We start from the raw sequence: 8,959 nt of genomic DNA, 5'->3' as shown, positions 1-8,959 counted from the left end.
TGTCTCTAGCCCAAAGCTGCCTCCTAGAGCTGCCTCAGGGACACCCTCCTTGGACCTGTTAAAGCATCTCAGACTAAACAGATTCCAAAACGCCCATGATCCATCCCCGCAGTCAAGGCCTCAGGTCTATGGTCACCGAGCTGAATCTGCCCTACACTTCCAGCCCCCACCCTCCCTCACCCCACACACAACCCAGAGTCCCTGCCACCCAGGCTATTCACTGACTCACCCCTCTGGCCTCATCCTTCCTCCAGTGCTGCAGCTTCACCTGCCATCTCCCACTGGCAATGGCCCCGGCACCCCTTCATTCATTCATTCATTCACTCTCCAGCACTGAGCCCCTTACCCTGAAGGGGGGTGTGGAGGGACAGCTCGCTAGTCAGCTGGCCCCATGCCTGCTCTCTTTGCTGCCCCTCCCCCACCTGCTCATTACCTGGGGTGGACAGAGGTGGGAGGGTCCACGTGGTGCAGGGCAGTCTGAGGGAGAGCAGGGCCCCTAGGGGAGAAGCAGTGACACTCTCCAGGAGCCCGAGAGCATGAGTGTGCCCAGACGAGGCACCGACTGATCCACGGCCTCCAGTCCCACACAGTCGCAGCCCCAGTGCCCGCCCTGCCCAGCTGGCCTGTGGTCTGGAGGGAGGACTTCTGGGCCGGCCTGGAGGCTCCAGCAGGGCCAGCAGCTGCTTCACGGGGCTGTTTCTAGAAGCATCCGGGAGGGACAGGACATTGCTCCCCATACAGGAAAGGCCATTCCCTCAGCAAACCAGTGTTGAGTGCCTTTGTGCACTGGGCATGTCCCTCAGCATCACCTGAAGTAAAGCCCCGTGGGTGGGCGTGTCCCTCTGGGTCTCCTGAAGCTCCTCGGCTGAGCGTGTCCCTTCAAGTCACCTGTGAGGCAGCTATCATCACAACCAGCCACTGTCAGGGGAAACAGGCCCAGAGCTGAGCCCGCCCACGGCCCCACAGCTGAAGAGTAGGTGCACATGCCTGCTCCCTCCCACTCCCCCACCCCTGCCAGCCTCCACCTAGACAGAGAGATAGACCCTCCTGGGGGGGACCAGGTGCAAAGCCGGCCCCTCCTGGCCTCGGTTTCTCCAGCCACGTTGGGGGAACAGCCCACTGAGCAGGGCTGGGGCCAGGTCCTGGGCGCCCCCCGCCCCCTGCCATTGTGAGCTTGTTTGCGAGTGTAACTGCCTGAAGCTCCGCGTTCACACCCGATATATTGGCAAGATGCTGAGATGCCACCTCAGTGAGCTGTCTGCGTGAGCTTCGTCTATGAGCTCCAAGTTCCGCAGACAGTGGACAGTGGAGGGGCGCAGGGATGCCAGAGCCAGCCAGGCCCTCGGGGACCATCCAGGGCAGCCCTGAAGGGTCGGGCAGAGACGTGGGGGAGAGGGCTAGTCTGGGCTCAAGGGACTTCCTGGAGAAGGGGCCTGGACCCAGGCAGGGCCCACCAGGGCAAGACCAAGCTCTCCCACACGGCTCAGAGCAGGACCACCCCATGCACCCTTCTCCCCTGCCCCCTATCCCTCAGCTTTCCCTTCTAGCACCGCGCCCCCACCCAGAAGCCAGCCCCTGCCCCTGCCCCACCCCACCCCACCCCCGCTGCCCAGCAGGCTGCTGGCTCCTTCCTGTCCTGGTCAGCTGGTGGCTCGGGTCCTCAGCTAGTCCTGCTCCAGGGGCCTTTGTCTCCAGGACCGCGAAGAGTGAGGAAACCGGGTTCCTGGCTGAGAACCTGAGGTGACCTCCTGGGTGAGGTCTCTGGGGGGACGAGAGCGGGCACAGCCGATGCCGAGTGGGGGGTCCCCTGCCACTCCCAGGGGCCTCGGCTTCCACCTGGCACACCACAGGGCAGATGCCTCCAGGTGTGGCTAAAGAGGTCACGGTGCCACCAGAGGGGTGTGGTTAGTGAAGGCAGGGTGCCACCAGAGGGGTGTGCTTAGTGAAGGCAGGGTGCCACCAGAGGGGTGTGCTTAGTGAAGGCAGGGTGCCACCAGAGGGGTGTGCTTAGTGAAGGCAGGGTGCCACCAGAGGGGTGTGCTTAGTGAAGGCAGGGTGCCACCAGAGGGGTGTGCTTAGTGAAGGCAGGGTGCCACCAGAGGGGTGTGCTTAGTGAAGGCAGGGTGCCACCAGAGGGGTGTGCTTAGTGAAGGCAATTCTGGCCTAGCTGAAAAGACCTCAGTGCTGGGAAGGGCGATGGCGGGGCTGCGGCCTCCAGAGGCCCAGGTGTCCGGCGTGGCCATGCATTCCAGAGCTCCAGCCAGGGGCAGGCGCCCCCACACCCGGCGCCGCAAGGGGCAACTGCCCCCACTGCCTCCTCCAGCTGCTTAGGAAGCCTTCCGCTGCCCTGGAAGCCAGCCCCTTTGTCCCAACAATCCCCCGTCTGTCCATCCTCTGTTCACGGGGCCATAACCCTGGCCACTGGGACAACACATGGGCTGTCCCCTAAGACCCAGAGAGGTTGGGTATGGGGCCACGGGGCCTGGACAAGTGCCCTCGCCCCACCCCACCCCTCTCAGCTCCACCCAACACCAGGAGCAGCCCTCCCGCTGGGATGTGGGAAACACATCCCGTCCCCGTCTCATGTCTGTGCGCCAGCTGGGACCCTCTCCTATCACCTGGGCCTGTATGCCCTGAGGAGCTCAGGCGGCAGCATCTGGCAGGTATGCTCCTTGAGCGTAGGGTGGGGAACCAAGGCCAGAGCCCCTAGCCCCCTGCCTCACTGGGAGACCTGGGTGGGGGGAGCTGGGAGGAGCACCTACACTTGAATTCCCAGAACTTAAATAGCAAGCGCGGGTCATCAGGGCCCGAGACCCTGTGTACGTGTGTGCTGATTGTGTGTGTTTGTGTGTGGTGTGTTTTGTGTGTGTGTACATGTGCTTTGTGTGTGCATGTGTGTCCATACATGAATGCACATATGTGCACACGTGTGTATGATCAATCTGGCCACTGGGGGAGGCGGACTTCCCATGGAGCCAGGTTCTCCTCTGCAGGTTCTTAACAGATTGCATTGCCTGACCCGCACAGGCTCCCGGGACTAAGTCTCTCCTGTCGGGATTAGCATAATGTGAATTATGTAAACGCTTGTACAGACCAGCCGCACCCGGGCCAGCTGGCCACCTCCCTACCCAGGCGCTCCCCACGCAGACTCCTATCCTGCTGCAGCCCCCCAAGGCCCCGCCCTGGGGCCGGCTGACCTCCTGCTCCATCCCCGGTCCCCTCCAGGGCTCAGAGCCCTTGGCCACGTCTCAGCCTGTGTGGCCGTCAGGGCCATGGGGGACCTGGGACCTCTAAGGATGGTTCCCCGATGCCCCTGGTCCCCACTCACCACCAGCCCTTCCTCCAGGCCCTCAGCCAGTCCTCTGGGTCAGGCTACCGTGAGGTCCTCAGGGCAGGCTCTCCGGGCTGCCACCAACACGGCGAGCACGGCCTTCAGCCTGGACCCTGCACACTGAAGGGGGCCTGCCTGGCCAGGTTTGCACCTCTCACCCCTCCTCCCCAGGGCAGACCCCCCCTGCCGGCCCCAGGACTCTGTTTCCATCCATCTGCCCAGCGCCCATCAGAAAAGCCTGGAGCCGAGGGGTAACCAGGCCCCACAGCTGGTCCGGCTGCTCTGAGCCCTGGCTGAGCCTGGCTCCAGGCAAGTGAATTTCAGGGTCTCCCTCACAGGAGCAGGCCATGAGGGGGGGTGCCCAAAGGGAGCCTGCGTGTCCTCACCCCGACCACATGACAGAGCCCAGACCGTTCTATCCTTGGTAAACGCCGAGCTTCCTGCTGCCTGGGTATCCCCTTTCTGGCCAGCGAGGGGTGACCCAGAAGTGGTGGAACATCTGAGGGCAGTGGCTTGAGAACCATTTGAGTATCGAGGTGTATGTCCCCAGAAAGGGTCGGCCCTGCTCGGCTCCCAGAAGCCTCCAGAAAGGTCCAGAAACCTGAGCCAAGGTAGCCTGTGGGAAACAACACCATGAGCCCACTGCTGCTCTGCACAGGGCCCACTGAAGCCCCCGCACAGACTGCGGAGGCCCTTTGGTCCTGGAATGAGAGGTGTCCAGGTCAGGAGAGGCACCTACAGGTGGGGTTGCAGCTTCTCTTCCTCCCTGTAACGGCCCTTCCCTCCCTAATAACCACGCCAAGAGCTGCCAGTCCCTGTGAGCACTTTATAGACACTCTGCTGTCCGCCTCACAGCCCCCTGGCAAGGCAGGCGTGATCCCCTCACTTTCCCGAAGAGGAAACTGAGGCTCAGGGAGGTAAGCGATACACCAGCCAGCAGATTCAGCTGTGTCCTGCTCCAGCGTTTCAGCCGTTGTCATCTTCTCGATGCAGGGAGACGCTCCTCAGGAACTTTCTGTGATAGGCTGGCAGCTGAGCGCGTTGACTGAGCCTGGATCTTGCCTGAGGAAGGCCTCATACTAAGCCCAGAAAGCAAAGTCCTGGCAGGCACTCACAAAGGGTCTCCTCTGTCTGCAGGGTGCTTTAGGGGTCAGGACCCCAACAGAGGGAACACAGACGGTGGTGCCCATGGGGCATGTGGGTAGGTTGCCCTGGAGGTCAGGAGTCACCGACAGGCTGGGTGGCAGGTTGGGTCCTGGGCAGTGGGGTCCAGGTCCAGGTAGATGGCCACACTGCAGCCACGGGTTGAGGTTCCCATGGGGGTCACAGGCCAGGGCCGAGGCGGTTGGGGGTGGGGGGAGGAGGGAGTCGGTGGACTGGAATGGAGGCTGTGGGGGTAGGGGGTGATTCCAAATATATCCTGACTGGAATGGGGGTGCCTGGGGGTCCGCCAATGTCAGGTTCCCACCCGAGGGCTGACCTCTTTCAGAAGATTGGCCAGGCGTGCCCACCCTCCCAGGAGACCCACCCTCTACCCACAGGGCCCTTGTAAGAGACTGACCCTCACACTGGACCCACCCCTAACACGTCAGGGCACCTCTGGAGTGCCGCCTTCATTAGATTTGCACCCACTTCTAGGGAACCAAATGGCCAGGAGGATGATCCACCAGACACCTGGGCCCGGACCTTTGCCCCTGGAAGGAAGCACAGCAGGCTTTCCCATGCCTCGGGGACCGGGCACGGGGAACCCCTGGGGTGAGACTTGCTCTGGGGGGCCTCCTGGTGGGAGGAGGGACAGCATCCAGCCTGCTCGGTCCCCAGCTGGGGCAGCGACTCCCCCAGAACCAGCCGCCTGCCAGGTGCTGTTCAAAGGGCACAAGACCTGCACCCCCACAATCTTCTCCGTGGCCTTGTGTACCCATTTTACAGATGGTGACACTAAGTTATCACTGAGTGGCCAGCCCCAGGTGGCAGATGGCAAAGCTGGGACTGAACCCCAGCAGGCTGGCTCCTGAGTGCGGTTTCTACCCAACGCTGTTTGGGTCCTTTCAGAGGAGCAGCGCATGTGAGACACCCTGCCCGTCCGCCCCGGCCGGCGCCCACGCAGCCCTTCCGCCCCGGCTGAGAGGCACACGGGGCTCGGGAGTGTCCACTGGATGCTGCGTCCTGTGACAGCGCCTTCCTGGCACCCAAGGTCAAGGCTCTCAGAGCAAGCACAACACCGTCCTCTTCTCGGCCAGGGGGACGGGGGTAACGATGGACAGGCAGGCGAGGGTGGGGTTGGGGGGTGGGTGTGATGGTTGACAGGCAGGTGGGGGAGGCAGGGGGGGACAGGGGTGATGGTGGACAGACAAGAGAGGGCGGTGCAGGTGGGACAGGGGTGAGGTGGATGGAGAGGAGGGGGCGGCGCAGGGGGATGGGGTGTGATGGCGGACAGGCAGGTGGGGGTGAGGCAGAGGGGACGGGGTGATGGTGGGTGGACAGGAGGGGGCGGCAGAGGGGGGTGGGATGTGACGATGGACAGGCAGGCGGGGGTGGCATGGGCTGTAGATCATCCAGCCCGTCCCGGGCGCTCAGCCTTGCATCCCGCCTCGTAAAGATGCCAGCGGGAGCCGCACCATCGCAGCCAGCAGCACAAATCAGCACTGGGCCGGGATTTAGCGCACCATCGTACCAGCCGATCAGCGTCCCTAACGACCGTGAGGCTGCGAGAAATACGGCCACCCTCCCCGCTGCTGCAGAAATGTGGAGATTTATTCGGGACACAGAGCCGAGTCTGGGGCTGGGGTGGGCTCTCACACACGCAGATGGGCAGCGCCTCGTCCCAGGAGGAGAGACCGAGGCGCTGAGAGGGAGAGAGCGGCACAGCACCCCCAGGCCCGGTGGCTGTCTGGGTCCCACACCCGTCCAGCCCTCACCCTCCGCTCAGGACTGCTGTCTGCCCGCCGGCCATGGGGAGTGCCCCTTCTCTCCCTGCGGGCACGTGGCCTCCTTCTCTGGAGGACAGGCAAGTGGTTTATTAGCCTGGGCTGTGTTTGCCCAAACAGCCGAGGACGCCAGGAGTCAATGGGGGCGCAGCTGTCTGTCTCCTGTTGGGGAGCCACGGCCAAATGGCAGCCCAGGGCCTCCCACGGGGACAGCTTCGAGGTAGGTATCCATGCCCATGCCCAGGTCCAGGGCCCAATTCTCCAGACAGCCGGCAGCAGCCTACCCAGCAGGATGCAGACAGCGGGCATGAGGCCGGGTCCCCAGGGCTGCACGTCTGCCTGACCTCACCCTCCCCTGGTGATGCCAGTGCCAGTCAGCTGCTGGGTGACTTCACCCTGGAACCACCCTGTGGTTCCCGAGACACCACGGCCTGCTCCAGCCCTGGGGCCGGGCCGGGCTGACCAGGCCACACCAACAGTTAGACTGGCATCCGCAGGCCTGCTGCACAGCCTCCCCGCCCAGACAGCCGGCCCACCTTCTGCACCCCACAACGAGTGAGACCAGAGCCCGCCGGACTGTGGGTGGAGGACAGACTGTCCTAGGCTGCTTGAGAACCTCTCCCTGCTCAGGTCTCCCTCCCCATGGGACGAAGTCTCCAGGGCTGCTCAGAGCTGGGGTCCTACTCACAGCCGTGGGCTGCTCAAAGCTGGATCCTCCTCACGGCCCTGGGCTGTTCAGAGCTGGGGTCCTGCTCAAGACCCTGGGCTGCTCAGAGCTGGGGTCCTGCTCACGGGTCCTGGACTACTTAGAGCTGGGATCCTGCTCAGGGCCCTGGACTGCTCAGAGTGGGGGTCCTGCTCATGGAGTCTGGGCTGCTCAGAGCTGGGGTCCTGCTCATGGCCCTGGGCTGCTAAGAGCTGGGATCCCTGCTCATGGGGTCTGGGCTGCTCAGAGCTGGGGTCCTGCTCACGGCCCTGGGCTGCTCAAAGCCGCAACAGTCGGCATCTCTAATCGACACTCAGGGCCAGAGCTGGAGCTCACAGAGCAACAAGAACTAAGGCAGCACTGGACCACAGCCCAGCGATACAGCACACGTCAGCATCCCTGCCACGTACATACATGACTGATCAGTAAACGTGCAGAAAGGACGAACCTCTGTGCAGGAGTCCAAGCAATGCATGCAGGTGGTCCCTTCCCAAGCTGGGGAGAACCACCCCCTCCTTAGGTGTGGGCTGTGCAGGGCAAACCCCCCCCAAAGAAGACAGTTTGGGAAGAGGAGGAGTGATCTTATGGACGAGAGCCTTGACAACACACCTCAGCCAGGTGGCCGAGGTCAGTGTCACATGACAGACAGACGCAAGGAGGGGCAGGCCACCTCTGCGTCTTCCCCCCAAACCCTTCTCCCCAGTCTACCCCGAGGAAAAGCAGTCAAATCTCAATGGAATGGCATCCTACAAAATGCCTGACCAGCACTCGTCCCAAGGGTCAAGGTCACTAAAAACAAGGAAGATCTGAGAAATGCACAGCCAAGAGGAGCCGAAAGAGATGTGAGGATGTGATGTCATGAGGGGTACTTGGACGGGGTACTTGGAGCAGCCCCCACGCAGGCCCGGAGCCCTGCCCACCCCCAGCCCACCCCACCCTGCCCTCCTGACCCACAGGAAGCCAGGCTTCTTGGCCGCCCAGGGAATTCCATCCACGCACCTCCCTACCACGGGTTTCCTGTATGGAAACGGGCCTGGCTCCCGCCCCGGTGAACACAATATCAGGAGAGAGGAATCCTGCCCCAATCTTCCTGTTTTCTGGGAGCAGATCCCAGGGCCTGGCCCCCAAGGACCCCTCACTGCTGTTCCAGGGGTGGAGCAGCATCAGGAGTATGGTCCCTCAGACACGTCCCCACCCCAGGCTACAGGGAGTTCCCTTGATGTGGTGGGGGTGGGGTGCAGTCACAAAGCAGGGGCCTCCTCAGACTCCCCTGGGGCTGTGGGGGTGGGGTGCCCAGCAGCCGACACAGAGGCTCCCTTCTAGAATGCCACATGCACCCATCCCTGAGGCAGCCCCGGGGTTGCCATGGGAGGGGGAGACTCGGGGGTGGGAAAGGCCAAACACCAAACCGTGGACACGCATGTGAACCGTAACAGCACTCACAGAAGGGGAAACTGAGGCTCAGAGACGGGCAGGACGAGCAGATCCTCCCCTCCCTGCCACTGCTGCTCCCGCTCCAGGGCAGACCCCCAGACTCCATGCCCAGTCCTGACAGTGTTCCCAGACTCCCCCCTTGAACCCTCCAGCCCAACGCTGCATTTTACACATGCACACACACACATGCACACCCATGTCCATGCACACACACACATGGGCACACACACACAGGCACACACACACAGGCACACACACACACGGGCACACACACACGGGCACACACACACGGGCACACACACGTACACACACACATGCATGCCCATGCCCATGCACACACACACGGGCACACACACACACACATGCACACACACACGGGCACACACACATGCACACACACACATGCACACACACACTTGCACTCCGATGCCCATGCAGACACACACGGGCACACATACACACCCATGCACACACACGGGCACACACACGGGTGCACACACACACGGGCACACACACACATGCACACACACACGCACTCCCATGCCCATGCACACACGCACA

The sequence above is a fragment of the Trichechus manatus genome, unplaced genomic scaffold (assembly GCF_000243295.1).
Source record: "Trichechus manatus latirostris isolate Lorelei unplaced genomic scaffold, TriManLat1.0 scaffold00045, whole genome shotgun sequence".
In the NCBI taxonomy this organism is placed as follows: Eukaryota; Metazoa; Chordata; class Mammalia; order Sirenia; family Trichechidae; genus Trichechus; species Trichechus manatus.
The sequence above is the reverse complement of the archived record's forward strand: the minus strand, read 5'-3'. Positions refer to the sequence as shown.